General features: G+C 37.0%; 1 protein-coding gene across 1 annotated transcript in view; it reads right to left on the bottom strand.

Moving 5' to 3' along the window:
- LOC127437799 (transmembrane protein 263-B-like) overlaps positions 1-24,220 on the bottom strand; it is a 44,038-nt gene that overhangs the window by 16,469 nt on the left and 3,349 nt on the right. The gene's annotated exons all lie outside the window — the stretch shown is intronic.

Below are 24,220 nucleotides of genomic sequence, written 5' to 3'. Positions count from 1 at the left end.
TGTAAACAGTTCTTCGCAGAAAGTTACATCATGTCCCTTTGGTGTTCTTGCACTTATCATTGCGGCAATTGTGAGGGGTAATCTGCGGAATTCTGTGAGATGGATTTAAATATGATATGGTGACATGTCGGAGATACTGTCAATAGAGATGAACTTCAAACCTGGTCCACTTTGTACTCCATTTACTCCCATTCAAATGCATCCAAACACGGGAGACTGGAAATGCAAGCTAATGCAAAAAAAATCAGTACTACACTGCGTAATAAAAGTTTAATTATATTTTCAATACCAAACTGGCCTTTAAAATAGCAGATAACAAAGAACTTTGGTCATTCTGCCACAGACTTGCCTTGAGACAATTGTTAAAGAAAGGCTAGATTAATTTTATCGAGCCAGCTACTAGGCTACAACAATAGGATGCATGTTTTTGTTTTTCTGGATAGCAAGCCAGTAGCTAATATATAGCTAGGCGCTAGCTACAACTTTAGAAACTGCAAGTTCACTTTCACTGTATGGCAACGTACGATTGCATGGAGTTCCAACTTGAAATTAATATTGAAATCATCATTGTGCCACATTGCCGTTATTAATTACAGGACTTAGTATTATCTGATTACAACTGTATTTTAGTTGTTACTACGAGACGCAAACGTTACTGTGTAGCTAGCAGAGTTTTAGCCAACTACTCTCTGGCCACTAGAAAGCAAGCTACACATTATCTGCAAATGGCAACAGTTCACTTTGTTTGTCATCTTAGTTGTTACTTAGCTAGTTATCTCTTAGAGTGATGTCGCTCACTTTTCAAAAACAGTTTGGAAAAATGAGCAGAACTGTCACAACTTACCTTTATCTTGCTGAATTGAAAGCAATGATTGTCCCGCGGAGGAGCGGACATGTTGTCCACAGCGGTTTCGCTGCCACTTTTCTCCCATATGTTTTACACAACAAGGCACAATCCAACCTCTGCATTTTTATGGAACCTAAAATACTTCCACTCTACCGACTTAACCCTATTAGAATGCGGATAAAGGGTCAGCAGCGTTCCTCCTTTAAGCCACGTTTCTCTTCCATGCTGGTTTGTTAACATCAGAAGGCGCATGTGTCATTTGTGCCGCGTATACGCAGTGTTGTGAATCTTCTTGATTCGCAAACTACAGTACGATCAGAAAAATAAAAACTAAATTGGCCAAAAGGTTATCTAGAAATATTTATGGTATATTGAAGTGCCCACAATAACAATATTGTGCATGTTATTTACCGTGATATACTGTATAAACGAATACCGTCAAATGTCTAATCTAGGGATGGGCGATACCCACTTATATTCTTTTCGATCCAATACCAAGTACTTTTAGGCCAGTAACGCCAATATCGATACTAATACCGATACCTCTATTAAATTTAATTTGTACAAATTCTTTGGATAAAATTAGTAACTTTATTATTACTTTTCATTTTTATATATATTTATGGGCCTATACAGAAAATTATTAGGCTGCTTTGTTTACCCTTTAAAAATTAGTAAGTATAAGCCACATATAAAACCTCAAAAATTAACCATAAATATTATTTTATGGTTACTATTACTAAAACCAAGTTACTATATGGATACTACAGTAATGCTGTAGTAAAACCATGGTTACCTGTATCAAAACTTTGGTTACTGCCAAAAAGAAAAACATGGTTACTACAGTTGTGGTTACTATGGTAAATACAATATTACTACAGTAAATTCATGGGTAGTTTTCATAAGGGTATCATTTATTAACGAGGATTAAAGATCATTATCAATGTTTTAACAACTCTGAATTTAAATAATCCTGTAAAAAATGGTCACACAAGCCCATTAGAATACATGTCACGTCTAGGTTTGTCATTACTTAGTGTAACTCCAGATGCAGTTTTTCTGTCATTACCTCAGGAAAGCACTGCTCCCTCTCTGAACGAGCACTATGACTGAAAGGGTGAGCGCTGTCTGTGACTGCTAGTGTATTTTAGCATTTCTGGTGAGTCAAGATGAGCAGAAGCAAAAATTGTTCCGGTGCCATGCATCAATTTGCTCATATAATTCTTTTTTTCCACTTTGAAGTTTATGAGATGCATTAATATTCATGTAATCTAAATAATAAGATCACTTAAAATAAATAAATTGAATCGATATTCTTGATAACACATCAGAATCGGAAGTATCGATACTTTAGTATCGATCCGCCCATCCCTAGTCTCATCACAAAAAAAACACCAACCACTTCCGTTCCTTGTAGGAATGACGAATTTATTCTTTTTGACAGGAACCTTCAAGATCAATCCAATTCTATGGCAGAGAGAACATTTGAATTTGTCTTCAGATGCAGTAAAGAGAACAGTGACATTTGAAGGCTTAGATGAAAAGGCTAAGATATTCTATGGTGTGTTACTGTTTCGAGAAATGGCCTGAGCTCTGTGAAGGGTGAGCATCAGTAGCTAAAAACCCACTCAACAAACCTAATACAAATGTTACAGTGTTCACTTTGACAGTTAAATAAACAATTCACAAAAAGACTGGATGGAGTATTTCACATGTTTTTCTAAGTGCTAAAAGCTTTTAAAGAACTGTAGATTTCTGCTTAGGTCTAAGCTGAACTGAATAAAGTAGTCTAGTAGAGAGTTACCGTTTACCGACTGGCAAGCCAAACATGTCTCTTCTAGTTTGCCACTACAAGAAATTCTACCATCCATCAGGGTTGGGTAAAATTCAGAATAGACTTCCTTCCAATTCATAAGCTGAAATTTGAACAGAATTGGCTATGCCCCATTTTAATTTTAATTCAAAGAATTTCAACACAGTCACAGAAAAGTTTTGTAACAAATATAAATAATAATTTATATAGAATTATACAAATTATATATTATATTTTTTATTAAAACTAGATTTTTACAAATGAAGAAAAAGTGCACAGTGCTTACCCGTGCAAAACTTGTCGCCACTATGGGTTGATACTTTGGGTAGGGGTTTAGAACAACCCCTAACCCTGAGCAATAATAAAGTGCTGGTTTAAAAAGAGAATCTGTAATTTATTTTAGCAAGTGTTATGCAGCAGGTCACATGTCCCTGATGGGGAGACAAATTACTGTAGTATTGAGCTTACTGTATGTACCAAACTGCCGTCTCTATAAAAACCAGTGATATAGTCATCTTGATTTAGACCTGCCTGACCTAAGCTGAATTGGATAGCCACGAATCCATTCCCAACCAGTCAAAGCCGAACATGCTCTCGAACGAGAGGTGGGATGCCAGCCTCCGGCGTAAATTTGTCGCCTCTGTAAATTTATGAGTCCATATCAATACTCACATCATCTCTCTGTAGTGCAGAAAAATAATGGTGAAAATATTGTTCCCCTCAATTGGCCCCAAGATTTACAGCGAGCGAGAGAGCAAGAGAGAGAAAGGGGGAAATAAGAAAGAGTAAGAGAAGGGAGGAGGTAATCGGACCTTCCCCAGTGATAAAAACCCCCAGCGGGATTCAGTTCTCCGCCGCTCCACTGCTCTAAACAACAAGAGCCGTGTCAGCCCCGTCCCTGTTGAGGTCTCTATTTTTAATCCCTGTGCCCGAGTTGCCTTGGGCAAAACACAATGAAGGGTCAAGTTAAAATGAGAACGGACTGGAAGGGAATGTACCAAATTACTGTTGGACCTTGTCAAACATGCTGTTAGTTCAAAAGGTGTTAAGGAGTCAGAATAAGATGCAAAAAATTTGCTAACAAACAGGAAAAGATACAAAAATTTGACATGGTTTCAATAAACTAAAATTACAGAAGCACAATATTTCATGCCCGATATATTATTTGATGATAACTGGGAATATGTAATTATGCTTAATCAATACAAATAGCTGAATTACAGCCATGAATTTTAACCAATAATGTGTTTCATGACATTTGTGCCATTGTTTTATTTTCTGTAATGTGCACGTAAACCGTGTAAAGCCACTAGTGACCCGAGTTTCAGCAAATTAGCATGTCATGTCGCTCTGTTAGGATTATTTTATGATCCGCGTACTGTGTTGCATTGTGCTTGTGCTCATTTTCAAATGGAATCATCTGCTGTTATTAACAATCTGCCATTTTCCATATTCTGTGTTCCATTTTCTCAGTGATCTGTTTCATGACGCAATAACGAAAATGCGACAACTATCCACGGCTGAGGGTTTTCACATACAAATCCTCTTTATAGTTTGTTTTGGTAGTTAATAAAAATTGCTTGTTGTAGTCTACTAGTTTTGTCCTGCAATTTATAACACTGTTAACTATCCAATCTGTAATTTGTTTTTATCGATTACTTGCATGATTATTATGATCATACATAATAAACTTTGAAACGAAACTCTTCAAAATCGAAATCAGCAAATTAAGAAGCAGTTGTTGAGTTGGTTAGATCATCAAAATGCATTGTAAAGTCCAGTGCACCAGTAGGGCATATTGCGATTTTTTGATAGATATTGCGATTGTTATTTTTATTGCGATTTTGGCAATTTTTTTTTCCTTATTCATTTTCATCTAAACTTTCATTGTTCAAAATGACATTTCTAGAGAGAAAAATGGTCTAGACATAAATGATTATCAAAATGTTCAAAATTCTGAATTATTAGTAACAGCCAAAAGAAGCTGTTGATTATTCAAAATCATTATGGATGCAAAAATTCCATATCAGTGCATTTCCAGCATCCCAGTAGATCAATGGACACATGTGCATGATGTGTGTTTAATATGCTAGTACGCATTGAAAAATGACAAGAAAAAGCCTGGAGGAGTCTTCGAAAACTGAATGGCAGCTGGCTTTACAGAGCCCACACTTGTGGGGATGTCAACACTGCTATGATTAGAAGCTCTGTTCAATGTTGTGCTTTGGCAATTATGGGACTGACAAGAGGCTGAAATGGAGTTTGAATATGGCCTTTTCCCCGTTGGCCTGATCCAGCTGCATTAATAAATAAATAACTACCGGTGAACCACTTATAAAAAAGGTCAATGTTTCCACCGGGTGCGCAAGCTTGCTTGCATCTGACCTATCGGTAGAGACACACATGACACTCAAACCTTTGTGCTTACTCATCCCAGTCCTCCCAATGTAGGTTCGCTGACTTCAGTAACAAGAAAAGGACCTTTTCCCACCAAACCGCGGAGCCAGGATCTGATAATGTGTGCAAATGAGTCACTAGTGCCGTTCCCCTTCGATGTTTATATTGATTGCAAGATCTATTGTGATTTTAAATGCCAACAAATTCGCTTCACAAGCCTGCGACAGAAATCCATGGGTGTCATCTTGAAAATCCCAACAATGCTTTTAAAATTCACAAGCATGCCCTTTTCGGAAAAAAAAAACTAGGAGTTTAATGAATTTGTGTCTTCGATACACCCTACAAAGTTCATGGGTTATAGCTCACTGGACACATTAGCTCTGTTTGTATGCTATGTATTTTTATTCTTATCAGGGCACTGCACCGATTCCAGAAAGTTGTGCTGCTTTGTGCATATTACGCTGCCAGTTCGCTTAGAAACATGCTAACAACAAACTGTTGGAATCAATTGTGAATCGTGTCTCTCGTTCCGAGCACCATTTGTGTGCCACACAGAGCTGCTTCCTATCTAGAAAGTTCCAAATCAGTCACATGAGGTTCTATTACTGTTATGATATTGCCTTAGAAGGCAGCAGCCCATGTAGGCAGCGAGGAAGCCCAGTAGGGTTTAGAACAGACCTAATATCGTCATCAGAAATTATTCCATTGAGAGTAGGGCTGAAACGATTATAAAAAATTTTTAAAATAAAAAATCGTTGACAAAAAATGTCATTGTCGAATAGTCATTTGATCTCATTTAGTGTAACATGAGATCATATTAAACTCTAATGATGACGTGCGAGAGCAGCACTGCAGTTCATGCCTGACTGAGGAGAGGAAGAATTACACAGCTCACAGTCCAGATGCATTCTAAACTTTCACAGCTTAGGTGATGTAGATCGCAAAGTATGAGGGAATTATAATTCAAAAATAGAAAATAAGTAAATACAGAAGCACCATCATTGTTGAATAAGTAAAGCTGGAGCTGCCGCTCCGCTGAAGCAAAACTTGCGTGTCGAGCGTCTTTAAAGAAATCACCCCGGCATTACATCTTTAATGCATTATAGCTTCATTCAAGTTCAAATAATAAGGAAGCAGGTCATGTAAATAACTACAAACTCTGAAACTGGCATCTCTCTGTGCGGTCAGCGCCTCTTCTATGAGATGTGCGAATGTCCCGATCAAAGGGGGAGAGATTGAAACTGCACCCAGCTGAGGCACAGTCGCGGGGACACTCATCCCTCGAGCGCGCACACTTAATGCAGCTAGATTATAATGTGATGGCTCGTGACTTATTGAATCATAATATGTGTCACTTTGCATTTCTTATCGTGAAGAAAATTGTCAATACGCAGCTTTATTAATAAGAGAGAGTTTGTTTTTTTGGTGAGTAAAGATGGATTGAAGTAAACAGAATGGTGAGAGGGGTAGTCTTCCCCCCGTTATACACTGCAACAAAATACGTTTTTGATTTGTTTTTGTTTTGGCTTGCTTTCCAATATAAATATCTAAAACTTCTTAAAAACAACATACATTTTCTTTAGCAGCTATACTGCAGAAGAAACATTTTTATCCGAGAATGTTGAATATAATATTAAAAATACAAATATTTTAAAATATCTAAAAATCCTTTAAAAAAAAAGATACATTCACCTGAGAAGCAGCCTATAAGATATTTAGACTTTTAGAGAATAGATCTTGAATATAAGTATATTTTGTCTTTACTGCACTCGCAGAAGTATAACCAAGTGAAAAAATACACTTATATACACATTTTTCAAGCAAGTCTAAATATCTTATATGTTGCTTCTCAATTAAGTTAAGGATTTTTAGAAAATTTTAAATGGAAAACTAGACAAAAACACTTGATAACAATAGGATTTTTTGCAGTGAATTTCTTTACTGAATTAAACTTAAAAGGAGCAATATGTCAATGTTACATATTGCTCCTTTAAGTTTAATTCAGTAAAGAAATTCACTGCAAAAAATCCTATTGTTATCAAGTGTTTTTGTCTCTCCAATATTTTTAATTTGGACTGCAGTACCCATTTAAAAATATTGGAGAGAGTTGTCTCCCCTGCCCCCTCCTCCTCAGGCTCGAAGCTCACGCGGGTTGCCAGGTTGAGGACACGCAACAGGAATGAGCAAACTGACAATGGCAAGCAACGAGCCTCACACTGTAAGTTGATCAGCTAAATGTATACGTTTGCAATGTTTTTACTGTTTGCAAATTATAAACCAGCTCATGTGGATTTTTTATAACTCTGTCAAAGTTAGCTAGATGATTTGCTGCCTTCCATGGCTGCAGCGCACTGTGTTTGCCCATTAACATGTTTCAAATCTGGCAAACCGGGGTGTGGAAATACTACTGGGAAATGGGCAGTGGGCGGGATCACACAGGCCAAACACAAACAGAAATTCTGGCCTGGAACGGACATTTCAAAGTAGAATATACTGGCTGTAGCATTGTTTTCGGAGAAGCCAGTATTTCAACTTAACATGTTCCCTAAATCTCTGATAACATATTGTGATAATTTTATGCTTCAGTACAGTAAATATATTACATATTGCATCTTTAATAAAAAGTATTTTTTCCCCTTTAATTCAGAAAATATCATTTAGAGGTATTTTTAAAAGATGATTTTGTCCTCTATTGTAAGCACGTTTAATACAACCTTTTAAGTCAGGGCACAAGCTGAATAATCGGTTAAGAGCTAATGATTAATCATTGCAATAATCGCTGAATAGTCAAATAATCGTTAGATTAATCGATTATCAAAATAATCGTTAGTTGCAGCCCTAACCGAGAGGAATCGATACTCGGTAAAGCTGCTCCGTAAGACGTCTATTTTGATGCGGTGGATGTGGTCCAAAAAAGTCTGTATCTCTGTGGATGTGAGTCATCAACTCAGCGAAGGAAGACAGACTGTCATGTAAACACTCTCCATCAAAGTCAATCATGACTACGACTTTTGGGAGAAAAGATTTCCTAATGGAGTGAGAGCTTTAAGCATTTCTATGGGGAGTTCAGGGAAATAGACTTTTTGATTTTTAGTTTTTTACAGTTACCATAAAACTTCAACATAGGGAGACATCAAATCAACCACAACTGATACCAATTGAATTAAGCAAGTAGGAATACATCAACGAGACAAGCAAATGTTAAAAAAAATAAAACGTAAGCACCAATGCAAGGATTCTTTTTTTAATATTACAATACCTTCTCCAATTCCAGCTTAATTTGCAGAGTCAACTATAAATTCATAGGTACTTTTCATTCCCTGAAAAGTAAACACACTGTGGCTCTGTGCCGCTATCAGCATAGCTGTTTGTTAGAGCATGGAAACACACCACTTACATTTCCTTCAGAAAATGTTGTAATCTATTTGCTAATACACCAATCCAGTTAACATTAAGGAGGAAAATTTTATTCTTTCCTATTTAAGGGACAAATGCCTTGAAATAGTCAATTTATTCCCTAAGAAAGCTTTGAAAACTTGCTGTCTTACAACAGCCTTAACTTTAGGTTCAAAGAGCAGTTCACAGCATCCCAAAACAGCAAGCTGAAAGAAAACTGGAGCTTACTCCTTCACAGAGATTTCCGTTCAGTGTCGGTTATGTCAAAAACTAGTTCTTAAGCTCAACTTTCAGTCACCGAAAGCCCAAGACAGTGAGTCTGATTCCAAACCCAGGGTCTGCATTTTTTGGTTAAAGCAACGACACTGATCATGAATCCAAATTCTCTTTGTCATAAGGAACTAAAGTCACTGTGCAAGAACAATGATTTGGCTTCGGCATTCCAACACTAATAATTCAAGGGGTCTCTTTTTTTTTCCCCCTGACAAATTTCTCTGTTATACAGTGTATGATTGGCAGGTGCATGGCACACACTTGCACTTCAGTAGCTACAGATGAAGGGAGTAAAAAAGCTTCCCTGTTCCTGCTGGGCTTATTGGAGGAGAACTGGGTTTGCAGATCCTGTCCTGTCCTGCTTTTCATGTCAGACCCAGTGCAGTGGGAATTCAGAAAAACACGTCAATCCACAGTGTAGAGGACCTTACTTTTCACAGATGAAATGCCAAGGCTCTGTTCCAAGTGAGGTAAATATTTTAAGGCGTCATCATCTCGCTGCCGACACAAAGGCTGTTTTATAAAGTAGGCAACTTCATTATGCTGCCCTTAAGACACATTGTTTTATTTTTAAATTATTAATAAAACAGTTAAATATAATAAAAATAGATTATATTATAAAACAATTGTCTTTTAAACATAGACTATTAAAAAAAATAAAATAGATTTATGAAAAAATAAATCCAAGTTGGTGAATGAAGTGAGAGGAATATTGATTACAAATATACGAATAATTAAATACCAAAAGTTTGCGATAAAATAGTTAACATTTTTTACTATTTTACAAAAATAAGAGTATTTTAAAATCATACTTTAAATTAAAAACAAAAATAGTATTTTTGAATATTTTATGAAAAAATAAATCCAAGATGGTGGACGAAGCGAGAGAAATGTTGATAAAAAATAAACATATTCATTCAATACCAAAAATTATTTACAAAATATAGTTAAAAACAATACAAAATAGACTATTTTACCCAATATTTGTGCGTGCTACGTATTTTTCTGCTTATTAGGGCATCATGTCATTTCCAGAAAGAGACTTGTAGCTTAGCAACATGCTAACACCGAACTCTATCGGAATCAATCATGATTTAAGTCTTCGTGTGGCACAGAGTTGCTGCCTGTGTAGAGCATTCCAAATCAGCCATTTATGAGGTTTCATCACTGTTAGGAAACAGGCCATTCAGACTGAAAGCATTCTTGCACAAAAAAAAAAAAAAATTCTTACTTGAGAGGGTGTCTTAAAAACATAGCACTCCTGTGCGAGACGCTGACAAAACGGTGCAACAATTAAAGATTTCCATCTAGTGCACGTTAACCAAAAAAACAAAACAAAAAACAATTGAAAAGCAGCACAGATGTATGCAAAAATGTTTTCATTGTGAAAGGCCCCTTAGAAGGCAGCTCACTAGGTTTTGGAACAGACCCCGAGTGTAACTGGAATTTGTGGTACAGGCTCTGAAAAATATATCAAAAGCTTTTAAAAGTGGAGATCTCTTATGAGGAGATTTCTCATCTCACACACATCAAAGGACTTAGGCTACATAATGTTTGGACCCACAACACACCATGGCTATTCAGTGTAGAGCGCTTCGTTTAAGGCCTCCCACCTTAAGCATGTCCTTTGAATAATACATCAAAGCAGATGGTGTGCAGAATCGTCAAGGTAAGATCTTAAATAATTCAGTGCGAGCAAACACTCCCCTCTCCATTTTTTTGTTTTTTTGTTTGTTTGTTTGTTTACTGTCGGTTTTGCCGAGCAGGGATTTGCAATGACAGCAAATGTGCAACAACGTGCCAACGTTGCTGACCAGGGGCGAGACGTGCAAGAAATAACTTTATTATTCTTTCATTTTTTGAGGACAGATGTTCCTCTGTGGTTTTCTCTCAGGCTTATGTTAGGACTCTCAAAACCAGATATGACTGACTCACCAAAAATGACTGCATGGAAATGCAGGAAAAAGCATCTACGTCACAACACCAACCTAAGTAATAATTCAGTGAAAAAACACTGCATACTTTGAAATCGAACTGAACAGTATTCTAATTATGTTCCAGTGTTTTTCCAAGTTTTGTTTTTCTTGCAAAGTTTCTTGCCATGAAAATTACTACTGTGCATATGTGAGGATTTCAACTCGTAACCTTATGTATTGAACTTCATAACTCTTCCTAAACCATTTGTGCTATGGAAATTAATTATCCCTCAAATCATGCATGAGATGTGCACTTATTATTCTAAATATTTTGGCTCACGGTTTTTACTAGTGGACAACAAAATGAAAAAATAGGCAAGTAAGCAACCACCCAGAATGCCTAGAAACTGCATAGCAACACTCTTTCTTTAAACTCTTTAAACTCCATTTTATTTATCAACTCTGGGTTATACAAGTTTATCCAGCCAAAATCTGCTGTTTTATGCTCCTCTTTTTTGTGCTGTACAAAATGGCATTGAACTGTATGAAATATGCATCAATGATACTGTACAGGACAGAAAATTGAGTTGTGCAGGAAACCAAAATAAGACCTTACTACTTGCCATCGAATCAGCCCACGAGCCCTGCGGTGTCCTGATTTACTCTTTTACAGCAAGCAGCACATGGCTGAGTATAGATGTCGGGGGAGATAGAGAACGCACAAGAGAGCAACAGTGAGAATGAATAAAAACTAGGGGTGTAACGGTTCAAGTATCTCACGGTTTGGTTTGTATCATGGTTTTAGGGTCATGGTTTCGGTACGGTTCGGTATTTGTTATGTTCAGAAAAAACAAATATTATAGCCAAATCCAAAGTAAAAATATTCTATTTGGTAACAAACACTTCAAGAGATTTGCCCTCACTACAAAATCACCATGGTTTTACTACAGTAACCATAGTTTAACCATGGTATTTTTAGGAAAACATAGTAACCACAAAATTAACATGGTTACTGTCATGGTTATGGAAACTACAGTATTACTGTTGTAAAACAATGGTTAATTGTATCAAAACTACGATTTCTGCCAAAAAAATCAATTAGGGCTTCCCCCGACCAAAGATTTTCCTAGTCGACTAGTAGGCGTTAATTTAAGCCATTAGTCGACTAGTCGCACGTTTATGATATTAATTTAATTACATAAAAATATATATATATATTACACACACACACACACACACAAACACACACACACACACACACACACACACACACTGGGGGGCATCAGAAAATGGTTTGAGTTCCAGGGCTGAGAAAGAATGTTATAAGTAACATTGCTAACACTGTTCTACATTACAGAGAAATACTAAACCATAATAATGAGCCTTTAAAATAAAATTTTTACATGCACACGCACGAAGCGAGCCGCAGCGACACCGGCAAAAGCAGTAATGATTCTGAATGTGTCAGGAAAACCAGCAAGGAGACTGTCTGAACATTTTGTTAATTTATAGAGAGAAATGCACATTAGGGTTTTGCAGACAGATGGTGATCTCGGGGATCGACGATGGTCAGAGTGATCGCCAATAGCTGATGCCTTTGACGATGTCAAGACGATATTTGGCTCGTTTCCCCATGAATGTAAAAAGTATTATTATTATTATTATTATTAGGCTGTTATTATTATCAAATTAATATTACAAATAATTTGCCCCGCAGCACACAGACACGCACTTGAAGAAAAACACTTTATTATATTATTCAGAACAGATGACAGAAAAGCCATCTATGCGCATGTATGACACGCTGTTTGTTCGGAGGCGTGCAGTCTCGTGGAACACGCACATGTAAAAAGTTCTCACCCTTTCTTTGTTTCTGTCTTCTGAATTTAGTTATTGTTTTGCAAGAACAGTATCATCTATGAGTGCTGCAAATTACCTCAGACATCTCAGCTCAAGAGGTGCTTTGAGTTCAGTTCACTTTATTTCTACAGAGCAGTTCATTGTGAACACAACTCTACAGCCTATAGCCTACATCTGTGATTAAATTATAAAATACAAAAACACGTTCACCTCGAACCATGATATATATTTCAGTGATTATTATCATCATTATAATTATTATTTTTACATTTATAATTGTTTTTAGGTCTTCATTTGTGTAAGTAATTTTCCGCCTGCATGTTTAGACAGATAATTGCCTGACAGTAAAAGGAAAGGTGGTTACTTATATATATATATTTTATCCCTTCATTATTTTATTTGCTTTTTCATTTCCTTTGGAGTGCAATTTGAATTTAGAAATGTATTTGATTAAATTTTTCATTTTTAAAATAAATTAATTTAATTTTCAATGCAAAATCACTAAAGCAAGAATATTCACCGATCCCTCAACCCACCAATCCCTTGGATATTGCGCGATATATATATACACACACACACACACACACACACACACACACACACACACACACACCCCGTTCAAAAGTTTAGGGTCACTTACTCATTATTTATTTATTTATTTATTTTCACATTTTAGAATAATAGTAAAGTCATCACAACTATGGAATAATAGAAAAGAAAATATGGGAATTATGTTGTGACTAACAAAATCCAAAATAAATCAAAACTATGTTATATTTTAACATCTTCAAAGTGGCCAAACTTTGCCTAGATTTTGTAGATCTTTTTGAGGTATCACCATGGGATGCTTTTTAAACAGTACTGAAGGAGTTCCCATCTATATGTTGGGCACTTATTAAGTCAAAAAACTTTTTTTATTTTTTTATAAAATTTTAGTTTTGTAATTAAATAAATTAATATATTGGCACAATTATATTTTTGTCTACAAAACTAATTTCAAACATTTAAGCATATGCCTTCAGATCAAAAGATTTTTAAGATCATGCGAAACATTTCAGGCAAGTGACCCCAAACTTTTGAAAGGTAGTGTGTATATATTATATATATATATCGTGAAGGAGGGAACAAAACGAATTTATTCACACACAAGATGCATTTTCCCGGACAATGAAAAACCCGTCCGGTAGAGAATGCACAGATGAAATAGATTCTTTGCCAGAGAGATGTTGTCCTTCACAACTGTTGTAAAACCATATTTCAAAAAGTGAAATAAACGAAAACACTTTAATTGCACTTAATTTTTGTTCCAGTTTCATTTGAATTTTTAGTTAAAATAAATAAAAAATCAAGTTCTAAGTTTGAAATCAAGGTGTCTTGCTTTATTGTGTAAGCTTAACCCTAACCCTGCTTAACGAAAATTACCCCATAGTACCACCTAGCGTCCAACCAGCGGTAATACCAGTGTGTATTGGTATTTGCTGAATACCAAGACTCTTCTCATCAACTAACGTTTGGTTGACTATCAGGGCGCAGCCCTAAAATCAATGGTGACAGCAGTCATTGCTCAGGCATGGCTACTACAATATTACTATAGTAAAACCATGGTTACTATATGGCTACTACAGTATTACTGAATAAAACCATGGTTAATTTATGTTTGTGTCCTTAAAAAAAAAAAAAAAAAAAAATTATAATAATTCTCTAATTACTAACTCAACATTTAACTTAATACCTGCATTTATGCTACATGCGTCAACATAAAGAGCATTTCATACTCAACTCAACATATATTGAACATTCAGAAGCTGTACATCACTGTACAAGGAAAAACCTTGCTGTTAAAATGGATACTAGAAGGGATGTCGTAACGCAGCACAAGTGTTTTAATCATATGCGGAAATCCCACATCTTCATCAGCGGAGTAGTAGGGCAACATAACTTTGGCGATGAACACTCCAAGCGCTTTAGTTATTGTTATATGTCTATCCTAACAAGCACTGAGCTCCTTAAATATGGAAAGGAGTGTGTCTGTGTGCAGTTTCAGGTTCACCTGCAGCTCAGTGTGCACCGTGCACTATCTATCCCCGGGGGATGTCGGCATAAATAAATAATCAAACACTGATGTATTACCAGTATACGGCAAAAACGGCACTCAAGTCGAGCAATGTCTGCAAACAGTGCCTGTTTTGTAAAGGATTTATGACCTGTTGTGATTGACTGCAAAAAGAAAAAGTTCCCAGACAGGAGACATGAATGACGCAGGGGCTTCTCTATCTTGCGGCTAGTTTTCTCAGCTTGCCATTTTCAACTTCACACTAACGCGTGCAGAACTGTGATGTCATCAACTGATTTAACAATTACAGTTAATAGGACAGCTTCTCTCTGTAGAAAGTTGACCACGTGAAACAGGCTGAGCATTTCTACAGAGCGATACATGTGCATTAGCGGAGGTTATAACTGCGCATGTCTATTTGCCGCTTTATTTTCCTCGCCAAACTGTATCATCCAGATGCGTCATTAAACTTGAGATGAACCACGGTGCAAATGCTTACCAAACCGTGGGTGGCGAACCATACGGTTCTGTTTTTTACAGAGAACCGTTACACCCCTAGTAAAAACCTAAGAGACTGAGAGGTAGTTAGTGAGGAAAAGAACAGAGAGGGGGCGAGAAACCTAGAGTGAGAGATAAAGAGAGAGAGGAAGAGGAAACTGTAATGAAGTGTCATAATTTACCAGTTGTACAACAGATGGCAAGTCGGCTCCTTGCTGCGTTTCATTGTTCTATGCCAAGGAGCCGGTGAAGAACAACTGTCAAGCCTTTGAAAACAGCCGTGGAGAGAGATGCATACACTCAACCCATCATTGCACCCACCATTATGTATCATTCCCCATTCTAAAAAAAATATTTCTGCTCGTCGTGGCAGAGGAAATAATTGGATGTGAAAAGAACGGTCAACATTCAGTCACAGACAGCCTTTGCCTTTCTTAATCTAAATTGTTTGAATGTAATACATACTGTATCCGCTTTTCCCTTTTCTCATTCTTTCTCTGTCACTAAATATTAATTCTCTAAATGTTGTTTGCACCATTTTCACAAAAGGTCCATTCCTTCATCCCACAATTTGAGGCTCAAAAGGACTACTGCAAGATAAGAATCCTAAATTTTTAAGAGAATACGATAGTAAAATACTTTATAATCTTTACCTGGTCTAATGTGAATACATTTCCTGAAAAAATTATATAGAGGCGACATCACTGCCACAGCGTATGTAATTAATGGGAAACACTGACAGCATATACTTTTTTCGCCATCTCCCTGGAAAAAAGGAAAGTGAAATGTTACAACGTGACATACATGAGGGGCACGTTGTAACATGACCGTTATGACAGCTTAAAATCCCCCACTAACAACTGTATCTGATCTAATTAAAATAAAAAGAAGATAAACTAAAATATTATGTCAATAAAAGCCATTTATTAACACATATAATATAGCAATAAGTTTGACACTTGACAATGACTACACAACAAAGCCAAAGCATTGGCCGAAATAATGCATGGATTGATGACACAAAATTACACCAATTTTGCCTTGTTTTAAATAAACACTAAAAACAGAGATGAATATTAGCTTTCTGGTGAAATTTTTACTTTTGCTACTTCAAAATTAAACTTAAGAATTAACTTTTGGTGATATCTTCCAAGGTTTTTTTTTTTTTATTTTGCCACAATTTTTTCTCTACACAGTGTTGATATGGCAATAAGTTAACAAGAAAAGTTTTGTCTTACCGGCGTGTGTGGAACATTTAAACCACACGTGTTACAACTAGCCCTGTGTTAGTTTGTGCCCTGCTCTCACCTACATGGTGAAATCAACATTAACTAAGATTAATAAATGATGTTCATGTTAACTAATGTTGTTAACTCATGTTAACAAATAGAACCTTATTGTAAAGTGTTACCGCTAATCTAAATTTATCAGTGTAATCACACTTTAGTTCATCAGGGCGAAGTTGCTAAATATTTAATCAGTAGGCACCGATTTTTAAATGTTGGTAGTGGATGTTAATGTACTGGTGGCTGTGACATCAATATGATGATTTCTATATGACTCATTTTCATGGCTTAGCTGCCATAAATGGTCTGCATGGACAGGGAAGGAAGCTTTGCGTTATGAAAGTTGTATGTCTAAAGTACATCAAATGCTCTGTTTTTAAAAAGAGCAAGAAAATCCATCATGTATCCGTTTTAAAGCCAGACTTCACAGCCACACACATTGAAAAATAAACAAAAAGCGACAGAAAACACTGATCAAAAAGTTGAGGAAAGTTCCAGTTTTGGCTGTGTTGTGACAGCTGATGCGCATCAGTCCTAATGGTTTCCGAGTCTCTATATTGAGTGTGTGAGATGGCCCAGCATGACTGTGCATATAATGGCCCAAAAGCATCACATTTCCTCTGATTTGTGACAAAGCATTCAAGTGACAAATGTCTCCATGCAATCAGACAAGCATGGAGAGCCGACATCCACAGATGGTGCCTACAGCTACTGTCCAAAGTAAATTGACAATATCTGTGTGTGTCTGCATGTGCATACCTGGGTGCCTAGTTGTTATGCATTTGTGGATCATTACACTGGACAGGTTCCATTCATCTATAACCATTAAAGTCAGAGGCTTGGGGGCATCAGCTTAAAGAGTGACCCTGGCCAACAAAAAACAGCTAAATAAAACAACAAAAGGCTGCATTTCCTTAATGCACGTCTATGAAGAATATGGTTAGCAGGTGCACTTACATTTGTGGGCGATGGAATAAATGTGCCATCATGCAGGTCCATCCAACATTAAAGGTGAAGTGCCTGGGTAGCTCAGTGAGTATTGACACTGACTACCACCCTTGGAGTCGCGAGTTCGAATCCAGGGTGTGCTGAGTGACTCCAGCCAGGTCTCCTAAGCAACCAAATTGGCCCAGTTGCTAAGAAGGGTAGAGTCTAATGGGCTAACCTCCTCGTGGTTGCTATAATGTGGTTCTCGCTCTCGGTGGGGCGTGTGGTGAGTTGTGCGTGGATGCGTGAAGCCTCCACATGCGCTATGTCTCCGCAGTAATGCGCTCAACAAGCCACGTGATAAGATGCACGGATTGACGGTCTCAGATGCGGAGGCAACTGAGATTTGTCCTCCACCACCCGGACTGAGGCGAGTCACTATGCCACCACGAGGACTTAGAGTGCATTGGGAATTGGGCATTCCAAATTGGGGAGAAAAGCGGGAAGTAAAAATATAATTCATTTTTTCCAAAGGGAAAATTGGTTTTTAATGATAACTTATCAACTTTGAAAAGCAGACCTACCATGAGCTCCAGGTTTTTAAATCAATGATATATGCTTTTGCTGAAGCCATCAGTCCACGTTATTTTAACTTCATTCATTCATTCATTCATTCATTTATATATATATTATTTATATACAAAGTATAGTCAGGACATTACTGATGTAAAAAACAGCACCATCACTATTTGAAAAAAGTCATTTTTGATCAAATCTAGACAGGCCCTATTTCCAGCAGCCATCACTCCAACACCTTATCTTTGAGTAATCATGCTAAATTGCTAATTTGGTACTAGAAAATCACTTGCCATTATATCAAACACAGTTGAAAGCTATTTGGTTTGTTAAATGAAGCTTAACATTGTCTTTGTGTTTGTTTCTGAGTTGCCACAGTATGCAATAAACTGACATGTCTTAAGGTCAATATTAGGTCAAAAATGGCAAAAAAGAAACAGCTTTCTCTAGAAACTCATCAGTCAGTCATTGTTTTGAGGAATGAAGACTATACGATGCTTGAAATTGCCAAAAAGACTGAAGATTTCATACAAAGGTGTACACTACAGTCTTCAAAGACAAAGGACAACTTGCTCTAACAAGGACAGAAAGAGATGTGGAAGGCCAGATGTACAACTAAACAAGAGGAGAAGTACATCAGAGACTCTAGTTTGAGAAATAGACACCTCGCATGTCCTCAGCTGACAGCTTCATTGAATTCTACCCGCTCAACACCAGTTTCATGTACAACAGTAAAGAGAAGACTCAGGGGTGCAGGCCTTATGGGAAGAATTGCAGAGAAAAAGCCACTTTTGAAACAAAAAAACAAAAAAGAAAACATTAGAGTGGGCAAAGAAACACAGACATTGGACAACAGATAACTGGAAAAGAGTGTTATGGATCTTAACCCCATTGAGCATTTGTGGGATCAGCTAGACTATAAGGTGCGTGAGAAGTGCCCGACAAGACAGCCACATCTATGGCAAGTGCTACAGGAAGTGTGGGGTGAAATGTCACCCGAGTATCTGGACAAACTGACAGCTAGAATGCCAAGGATCTGTAAAGCTGTCATTGCTGTACGTGGAGGATTTTTTGATGAGAATACTTTGAACTAGTTTAAGAAGTTCTGAACATTTTATTCAAATTGTAATAGTAATTTTTCACATTATTAATGTCCTGACTATACATTGTGATCAGTTGAATGCCACTTTGGTGAATAAAAGTACCAATTTCTTTCCATAAGAGCAAAATCTTTACATTATTCCAAACTTTTGGCCACAAGTGTATATATATATATATATATATATATATATATATATATATAAGTGTGTTTAATAGCGGAATTCCTAGTGAAGAAGTACACTACCCATGATCAAGCAGAACAGGATCCCTCAATCAGAGAATCGCAGCAAACAAGCCCAGCAGCAACCACCCACTTCCATGATGCATGAGAAGGATATAGCTTCAGGCATTGCTCCAAAAAGGGGCAGTCGCTCCAAACCGCCACTGAAGATATAGGGAACCCCTTACCTAACTCTTCCCTAACCATGAGTGGAAGTGACTTGGTGCAACCCCCTTTTGGAGTAACCCCGCCTTCTTTTGGAGATCCAGCCCCCATTTGGAGGTCTCCGGCCTGCAGCTATACCTACTTGGGATGCACTGTGAAGTACATAATCAAGTCTCCATACTACTTATATGTTTGTATATGTCTGAATATTTGCAGTACACTTAAAATCTATTGTCTCTACACTTACTGTATTACAAACAACTTTAATTCAATAGTCTTTTATTTTTCCATAATTTTTAATTTGATAACGTAATTCACGTTTCATGGCATTATACTTCATTCCCTCTTTAAAGACGTTAAGTACACAGCCTTGCACCTTTGTACTATTTTAAATTTTTTGTTTTTTTTGTTTTTTTGCTTCAAATCAAAGCTTGCAATCTTGCAATTCACCTCGAAGCTGGTTGGTTTGGTTTATGGCTTAGAATAATTTTATGAAAACATCTCTATGAGAAAAAAAAAATGAACGGGAAAAACACTTCCGTATCCAAGATGACTAAAAAAGAGGGCTAGCACTGTTGCGCTCTTGCAAAAATAATGACTGTTTTCAAACATGTTTTCCCATGTTAACCAAGGGGGTTTAATTATTTTTAACATTGAAATTTTACACACTTATCTTATAATTCATATCTTACACACAACTTTTAACCAGACAAATTCTAAAACCTTAGCTAAATTATACAGAATTCAATTTGCCGTTGCTTCTCTATACCTTTGCAGTCCAACACAAACAATTTCTCATGCACCAAACATCAGATAATTTTTAGGTCTTCCATCTACATAGGACTACCATTAATTAAACACATCACTTAAGATAAAAAACAAAACAATTGTAAGCCGAAAAACGCAACCAACTCGAAACTACAAGCTTCTCCCCACACTTGCACCTATCCATCATGTTGCTCAGGTTCTTTGATCAGCGCATATGTTGATCTGTGTCTTTGGCTGCGGGGACCTAATGAAAACGGCGAGGCAGAACCGCAGGTGGACACTGCACCACGAGTCATGTCTACCTGATGGTCCATCCATCATGCTTTCATAGCACATCAGATTGAGCCCCTCATGTGCACTGGATCTGTCAAGATGATGGAACTGCCCATGCGGCACCGAGCAAACAGGACAGAAGCGCATAAACTCAATAAAACATCATTTTTACCTGTTATTAACCTGATTCCTTCTTTTCAACCTAATAGTGAGATTGATTTAACTTCGGCTGCTCTGATGGGCAAGTGCTACCTACCTTGAGTTGTAATTGAACAGGGCAGTTTTCTAAGATGCCGGGTTTGCTCTTAGGTGAAGATACAGTTTATTTGAAAAGTTAGACATTACTTTTACATAGCAGCAGAATACAGCTGTCAGTCTAAATATAGTTCTGTACAGACCGTTTGGTTATGAAAGAGAGTGACAACCACATTCTATAAGGAAAACAAAAATGAAAATTCTGTCATCATTTTCTCACCCTCATGTTGCTCCAAACCTGTAAGACTTGCTTTCTTCGGTGGAACACAAGGGAGATCTTTGGTATGTTTGTCTCAGTCATCATTCACTTTTAATGCATCTTTTTCTCCATTCAAGGACAGTGGATGGTGACTAAGACCAACATACTGCCTAACAATCTCCACAGAGGAAATAAAGTCAAATGGTTTTGAATAACGTGAGGGTGAGTAAAAGGGGTTGACCGATATATCGGCTTTGACGATTAATCATGCCAATAGCTGCTCTTAGAATCGGTTATCGGCAGAAATTAAAGCCAATAGTTCACCTATAGTTTTTTTTTTTCCAGTAAGGAAAGACGAATAACATTTTCTTAGAAAGAAAACACATTCAATTAATCGATTTTAAAAACTATCTCCCGATTAATCGATTATCGGCTTTTTCCATCACCTTAGTTATCTGTACCAGCAAAATCCAACATCGATCGACCTCTATTAAGTAAATGATGACATCATTTTCACTTTGGTTGAACTATTCCTTTTATAAATATGGCTGTCAATCCCAAACAGTGAATACATGAACGCAACCAATACGCTAGAAACATTCTATGGAAATCTATTTTAACCAATTACTTTTTTTTTTTTTTTAAAGTGAATACTTCCAGGTAGTACTGTCATTACACCAGTCAAAAGTGTCAGTTATTTCAGACATGCTATGTATTTGGCCCAACAAAATCTACAATTCAAAATGCTTGGACAGACACCACAAGCGATCAAATATCTGTGAAAACTTCAGTTATATAACAAAAGCACAACTTAGCGCACAGACAGAATCTACACCCTTGTGTTTCTCAGGTTAACGGCAGTTCCAGCCTCTTTGCTTGCTTGGAAAATAAAGCGCAATCATTCTGACAGGGCTTGACAATCTAACCCTGATTGAATTTTGCTATCACTCTCTCGCACTAAAACACACAAAGAACATAACTGTGAAACATCTACATGCAGCACACGTAATTTGCCTGAAATTACAACCCTGCCTTTCATTCTGTTCTAAGTGTCCTCACATTTTACATTTAGAGATGAGGTAACAAAGCGAGCTTGCAAAGAAAATCAGGTGCAAATATTGCATCAACAGAAGAAACGGTCTAAACCACGTGCTGTCTGCTGTAGCGTACTCGCCTCGGGGTGAACAGCTCCATTTCGGCTGTATTTCTCCACATTAATGTTAGCATGTGGGCTAGTCTGTCTGGTTCCGCTTAAAATTCTCTGTGAGCATGTCTGACCTCAGATGGCCATATACTCTAAACATTAGGGACACATAGGGAAATGGACAGGAAATAAACCTCACTAGCTTGACTAGACATATCACAATTGGTCTGAACTTGTTACATAAAAAAAAACTGTTTTAAATAAGGGCAAAACCTACCTGGTCTCGTGACTATACCAACATTTTTGCTAAATGATTTTGACGTGGCTCGTTCGTATCGCAACAGTTTCCTGGTGCAATGAACACAAGAGGCGCAACAACTATGACTTTTATTTCCTTTCACATAAATCAAAAGTAAAACAGCAGATTATCTATGACATCTAAGTGTGGTGGTGGTGAGTGGACTAAAGCACATAACTGGTAATCAGAAGGTTGCCGGTTCGATACACACAGCCACCACCATTGTGTCCTTGAGCAAGGCACTTAACTCCAGGTTGTTCCGGGGGGATTGTCCCTGTAATAAGTGCACTGTAAGTCACTTTGGATAAAAGTGTCTGCCAAATGCATAAATGTAAACACTTTTCCTATAGCGTATGACTTGTACTTGCATTATATTATCAACTACATCTACAAGCTTGTTCAAATGCAATCATATTACGTGGTATAGCTCAACTGACAGAGCATTGCACTTGCGATGCAAAGTACCAGGATATGCATCCTGAGGAGCACGCAAGTTGACAAGTGTCATGGTTCCATTCAGGGACTAAAAACGGTTCAAGGAATGAAAATGAAAACCGAAAATGAATGACATTTTTTGCACAATGGAACCGAAAATGGGAACAATGTGATTTTTAAATGATCTGGAGTGAAAACTTTATTTTTAAATGCTGGTAACCGGTTATAAAAAGTTAATTTCGTTCAGAAGATTATTTTCATGAAACTAAAGGCCAAAGGGTTTATCACAGTAATTTTTGGAACTACACCCGAAAAAAATAAAACATGTGCTTTGATCCTGAAGGAAACTGCTGCATCACACATTTCTTTGCCTAATTTTCCATTGTGATGTGGCATTCTGTAAATGAAGAGATTATTCTTAAATTTAGATTAAATCAAGGTTTATCTGATAATTCTGTTGCACCACCCTTTAAACTTTGTTTAAAAATAATCAGGGTTACATTTAAATCATCGTTTTAATCCTGATTTAAATTTCACAGTAAATCTAGATATATTTTTAATTCTGTTGCTCCAATCAAATCCGGTGTGCTAGTACAATGGCTCACATCTCGGTGGTGGCGCGATTAAACGCTTCTCCATCGTGTACATGCGGGGACACAGGACAGACAGTCTCTCAAAGAGAAGTGAGAGGAGCGCATTAATTTGGCATTTAACACGAGCGGTTATAAGCGTCAGGTGATCGTTATTGCTCCTCTCTCTCTCTCTCTCTCTCTCATGCACTCTATACAGTTGGCAGCCTGGGCTCTTCATTTCTGGCCACAACAGTGCTACAATTATGCTACTTGCTGCCATATTTTAAAGCTTGTGGCACTGTACACACTGCCAATACATTTTCTCAACCTACCTGATCAGCTCTGTGCACTAACGATCTACTGCTAGGTTCAGAATTCATCATGTTGGACAAAATTATTTGCAGGTGAAGGTTGTAATCACAGGTAAAAAATGTTATCTCTGATTTGTTAAACAGTATTTACAATTAAGTGGTGCAACGCAATTCAAATTAAAATAAAACTTGGATCAGCAAACCCTAGATTAGCTCTAATCTCTGCTTAATTTAATACTTATTGGTGCAACCCACCCTAAGTATATTTACTTCATATACTGCACATGCAACAACTAATCCAGATACAAGGAAAACATAGAGGTAAAAAAAAAAAATATATATATATATATATATATATATATATTTCTCAGTTGTTTCCAATTCTTCACTCAATTATTTTTAGATATTATGTATTCATACAGATTTGATGCTGCCGGGTTTTGACTGAGAAGCACATCTGTAAATAAAATTAGACTTAACTGTTAATTAACTGCATAACTGTTATGATTTATATTCTGATAAATCCACCACACCAAAAAATTTAATTGCTTATTTTCACTTATGTTAATGAGGCAAGTGTCTTATTTTGGGCTTGTTTTTCCAGACCAGGTTGCTTGTTTCTCTTGCGAGATCTGGC

Source organism: Myxocyprinus asiaticus, chromosome 48, assembly GCF_019703515.2.
Source record: "Myxocyprinus asiaticus isolate MX2 ecotype Aquarium Trade chromosome 48, UBuf_Myxa_2, whole genome shotgun sequence".
Lineage (NCBI taxonomy): Eukaryota > Metazoa > Chordata > Actinopteri > Cypriniformes > Catostomidae > Myxocyprinus > Myxocyprinus asiaticus.
This window is presented reverse-complemented; position numbering and strand designations above follow the sequence as displayed.